A 6,000-nucleotide genomic window follows, 5' to 3' on the forward strand; every position below is an offset into this window, starting at 1 on the left:
AACATGGAAAACAATAGAGAGAAGAAAGTTTGAGTTAAACCATGTAATCAACAAATTGAAGCAAACAGGACATGAAGTAGCAAAGTAGTACATATTAGAAATGGAACAGATCAGTGAAGTCTGCGTTCATCCTTGAGTCATTGAAGAATAGGTCATCATGCTAAAGCAAGAAATGCTTATTCTTAGTATGTAATAGTCCTGTTCATTTATAAACTTGGTTTTCAGGATTCTCAAGCTCATCAGTCACTTCTGTGGAAAGAAGAACTCACATTTTAATACGTCTCACTGCCATAGAATGTAATTTCTGTCATGTTGTATATATTTTCTCATTTAAATTCATTACATTATTCATTTTGGCAATTTTCAAAACTAGAGCTGATCCATGAATTCTATCTTTATCTCTGTTGTAATTTTTACTTCCTTAGCTAAGGATGTCCTTCTCTTATCTGGCTGACTGACTCCTATGGAAGCATGGCTCAGCTGAAGCACCTTCATTTCGGGAGTCTGTCAGTTTCAGAAATCTGACTTAGATATCCCACTGTGTGCCTACAGCCTGCTGGGTATACCTCTACATGCACTTACTACTCAAGATTGTGGCTTTGTTTGTTCCGCTCTCTTCTCCCCTGGATTATAAACTCCTTGAAGTCATGAATTATGTCCCTCATTTTTATATTCCTGGAGTGTCTGTTTTACAGCAAATAAGCAATAAATTCCTCTTTTTCTTTTTTAAACATTTTTTCTCAGAACTGAGATTCAAAAAATCTCAAACATTTTTTCCTTAATACACTTTTAAAGTTACATTTTTGAGGGACAATTCATATACAATAAAACTAGCCCTTTTAAATTGTACAACTTAATGACTTGACAAATGTATATAGTCCTGTAACTATGCCACGTTTATCATATGGAACATTTTCATCAGTGCCAACAGTTGCATTTGCTGCTTTGCAGTCAATCTCCTACCCCATCTCCAGTCCCTAAAAATCACTGCTCTGATTTCTTTCTTTATAGTTTTGCCAGTACTATGCTGTCATAAATGAAATCATCTGTAGCATGCATTCCTTTGTGTCTGACTTTTTCACATGGCATAATGTGTTTGAAACCCATCCATGTTGCACATATCAGTAGCTTATTCCTTTTCATATTCCTGTTCATGTCTAGGTAGTACCCAGCGTTTGCATGGTCTCAATGTGTTCACCCATTTGGTGGACATTAGAGTTGTTTTCAGTTTGTGACTGTTATGGATAATGCTGCTATAAACATTCACATACAGGTCTTTATTATTTATTTATGTTTTTAGAGACAGGATCTTGTTCTGTCCCCCAGGCTGGAGTGCAGTGGCATGATCATAGCTCACTGCAGCCTCTAACTCCTGGACCCAAGTGATCCTTCCACCTCAGCCTCCTGAAGAGCTTGGATTACAGGCTCATACCACCATGCCCATCTACTCTTTTTTGTTTGTTTGTTTGTTTTTCTTTTTTTAAGACAGGGTTTTGCTACATTGCCCAGGAGTCTCTGACTCCTGGCCTCAAGCGATCTTCATGCCTTGGCCTCCCAAACTTCTGGGATTATAGGTGTGAGCCAACACAACTGACTCCACATATAGGTCTTTATATATGCATACATTTTCATTTATCTTGGGTAAATATATAAGGTTGGAATTTCTGGGTTCAATAGCATGTGTTTAACTTGATAGTAAGATGCTAAGCTTTTCCAAAGTGATTGTAATTTACAGATCTGTACACAGTATCTGTCGTTTCCAGTTCATAAGTATTTTTAAAATGAATATAAATATAATCATACTTGATTTTTGGTTTTATATTTGTCAGCTATAATTTTTTTTTAAATATGTAAAAATAAATGGATAGATGTGCTAAGGCCTAGCTTTCTCTGGTTGCCAGAGTAGAAAGATGTTGAATAGGATTTATTCTTTTTCAAGCAACTCCTCTGCTTTTTAGTTAGTGATACTTCGAATTCCTTCATTACAGTGTCTTTCTTTTTTCAGGTAACGTTTTCTCAAGATGCTTGTTAGAATTCAAAGTCCCTACCAAGATGCTCTGGTAGGATTACTTCATCAGAGTTTATGAGGATGATTTTTCAATGGCCTTGCTAAGAGTCGTGTGAAAACAGCCATTCAGAGTATGGGGAGTCTGAGTTCAGGGGCAGCAGGCTGGAGGGGTTCCTGAGTGGGAGCCAAAGATGGGAAGAGCAGAGTGACATGGTGAGGGAGGGATACAGCAAATGACGAACAACCAATCTGGGAGGACACCAGAACCAGAAGCCTGCTTTGGTCTTCTGCCAGCTGTGGCAGTAGATTGGGTTTGAGAGCTAGCTGTGCCACTTTCTAGTTATGTGGCTTTAAGAAAATCATGTAACCTCCACTTGAAACATCAGATTAAAAAAATCTGGAATGCTTAGGAAATAACATTAGTTCCATCTGCATTAAAGGACTATTGTGGGCATTGCCTCGAGAAGTACTCAAGTGCAATATATGTATTTCACGAGTGTCTTCTTTTATTTGGTCAATTAAAAAACTGCTTTCCCTCCCTTTAATTCTCTTCTGTTTAACCCTCTTCTGACTGTTACTCTGTATATAACACATCAATGGCATGCTTCTCTCAGATTCTAATCTCCTTTTCTGCCCCCTTAAACCATCCTACACACTTTGGAGTAGATCATCTGTGGCACCTTCATAAATTCCTTTCTATGGCCATCCGTCTCAGACCCAGAGGACAAAACTGTGAAGCCTGAGATGTGAGTAGGATGTGTCCTTCAGTTTCAGATTCTGGGATATGTCAAAGAATTCTTACAATACATTTCAATGAACTTGAAGTTCTAGAAGGAGGCTTCTTAATTTTTGAGATGATATGGGAGTCCTTCTGTGGTTTATTTGTTGTCTACAAGATAAGCACAAGCATGTTTTCATGAGAGCATTTCAGTCAGTCATTTATAAGATGCCTACATTTTCCTGGAAGCCTATATTCCCTTTCTATTTATTGCTGTATTTGTTTTGCCTTCTTTGCTTTCCAGCATAGTACTTGTTTATAAAAAAGATACCATGTAATCCTTTCAACGCCCTGTATGATAGGAAAGAGGAAATGAGGTTTGTTATGAATTTTTTAATGGAGTAAATGATTCGCTAGGGAAAACACACGTCCATGCAGTGATGTCATCAATGATGATTCCATGGCCCCATTGTCCTCTGGGGACCTTCTCTTTTCATAGGCCACCCAGCTCACAGGATGGTTTTTCTTTTAAGTAAAGGCTATCCCCAAATTATGTTAAGCATGAGGACCAGGAGTTAACGAATTTCTGAAGACCATAGTGCAAAGGAGATTGCCTTGTGCTTGGCAGCTTGTTTTTCAGACTAAGTGGAATGAGTCCAAATTCCAATTAAAATCTTGTTAAAACTGATGTCAGAGAGCAGGAGTATTCAACACCTTGAATAGGACATGGCTTAGCTTGCTTTTTAGCTGCCAAGTGCCCAGTACAGCAGTCCACAAAAGGTGACCAATCACTATCTGCTGAAGAAAGGGATCCACGAAAAAAAGTCCCAATCAATCAAACTGGTAGTATAAACATAAAAGATTTACTTTCTTAAAGGAAACATGTTCCTGCGATGTGTTGAATGTTTGTGTCCTTCATCTTCCAAATTCATATGTTGAAATCCCCAATGTGATGGTATTTGGAGATGGGTCTTTAGGAGATAATTAGGTTATGAGGGCAGAGCCCTCATGAATGGGATTAGTGCATTTGAGAGACAAGATGGCTGTTGTGCACTATGATCGTGACTCTGAACAGCCACTGCACTTCAGCCTGGGCAACATAGCAAGATCCTATATCTAAAAAATAAAAAGATGAAAAAATAAAAGTAAAAGATATGGGAGAGCTTGCTTCCTTTCTCTCTCTCTGTCTCTGCCATGTGAGGATATAAGAAGATGGCCATTTGCATCCCCTCACCTGAACCTGCCAGCACCATGATCTTGGATGCCACCAGTCTGTGGTACTTTTGTTATAGAAGCCTGAACTGACTAGACAGTGTCTAAGTGCTTTATAGGGATTTATTGAGGTATCAGCAATGTAAGCTGAGCTTGTATTCTATATACATATTGGGAGCAATTCTTTACATTGGTGCCTCTACTACACAATGTTTGTTAGCATCATTTTGAATTCTGGTATGCATTTAAAATAAATAAAGTGGCATTCCTCTCATTATATTGTATAATTTACATTTAATCTGTCAGAATATCTTTTCGTCGATCACTATGAATTAGTATCATTTTATCTGTCCCCTGCCCCAGCACTTTGAACATTTCGCTTTGTGTAGGAGAATACAGATGTTTACCATTGGATTTCTATCTATTAGTAGTAGAGTCATTTTTCTTTTCTCCTTATTCCGCAGTAACAGAACCTCAGATTTTTAGATGGACACATGGGTGGCCAGAAATTTCCACACTTCTCCCTAGCAGTTAGATGTGTCCATGTGACTCAGTTCTGGTCAAAGAGATACAATTGCAATTGTCAAAGAGCAGCTTGTGAGAACCTTCCTCAAAAGACAGCAAAGACCACCATTTGAAACTCTCCCCCTGTTTTTTTTTGTCCTTTGCTTCTTCTGGCTGAAATTCATACATCATCTCTGAAGTGGGTACAGCCATTTTGGACCATGCGGTACCCTGAAATGAGGCTTCATGTGTGGAATAATAGGATAGAAGGAACCTGGGTGTCTGAGGACTTCAGAAAACTGGATCAGCTTTGGACGACCTACCTCTTGATTCTCATGAGAATTTTGGTCCCTGTTATTTCTGTTTTCCATTACTAGTAGAAGAAACCTCTGATGAAGAAGAGTGCCAGTTGTGGACACTCTTAGGAGAGGGGCAATTAAAAATGAGTGAGGGAATGTTCTCTTAGATGCAAAGGTGGGCTTGGGAAGTAAGCAGACGTTGCCTGTCACACGACACAAATCCACTGTACTGGGTCTGCCCTTTCACCTGCACTCACTGTCCTGTGGACACAGGTCTGATGCTCCTAAGTACTAGGCATGGTTGCAACCTTCCCCTCTTCCTCCCTCTGAAGCAGGAACTAATGATGTTGAGGCATCTGGTCTTAGCAGCTCTGTCAGTTGTACTGGGAGTGCTGGGTGGGCCAGGCACATGTAGTGGCATATGTCCTCATGTATTGTGGCAAGTTTTGTTTTGCTTTGACTTTGAAAGACTGCAGATGCAGATATGTTGTGATAGGCGGCAGCCTTCCATGGCTGTATTCTAACCTCAGTCTTGAGACAGGGAGGCAGTGAGTTCTAACATGTTTTACAAAATTCATGACATGCCCAGGAATAGGGTGTCTGGAATAGTGGAAGGAAGATGAGCCAGGCAGCTGGCATCTAGATTGTACTCCTGTCACTATTCAGGTTTTGCAAATGTGAAACAAGGGAATGGGTTGCAGGAAGTCTAAGGTCCTTTTAAGTTCCGTCACTGTGATAATTTCTATAATCATTAGATCAGGTGTATCACAATTTCATTGCTTTCTTTATAAGTATGCAACTAATCTGTTGAGTATAAATACAGTAAGAAAATATTACCTGTATTTCCTGAGAAGAAATAAAGCAAAACGTTCTCATATTTGGATATATATTTTAGCATCAATGTTAGTAAGAGCAAGAAATAAATAGCATATTGAGTGTCCTTTGGGAAATGAAACTGTACTATGTTTCTGTCTGATTTAAACTTTAAAGTCAGGTCAGGTGTGGTGCCTCACGCCTGTCATCCCAGCACTTTGGGAGGCTGAGGCGGGAGGATCACTTGAGGTCAGGTGTTCGAGACCAGTCTGGTCAACTTGGTGAAAGCCCGTCTCTACTAAAAATACAAAAATTAGCCAGGCATGGTAGTGCACACCTGTAGTCCCAGCTACTTGGGAGGCTGAGGCAGGAGAATCGCTTGAACCCGGGAGGCAGAGGTTGCAGTGAGCCAAGATCGTACTACTGTACTCCAGCTTGGGCGACAG

The sequence above is a fragment of the Macaca fascicularis genome, chromosome 4, assembly GCF_037993035.2.
Source record: "Macaca fascicularis isolate 582-1 chromosome 4, T2T-MFA8v1.1".
Lineage (NCBI taxonomy): Eukaryota > Metazoa > Chordata > Mammalia > Primates > Cercopithecidae > Macaca > Macaca fascicularis.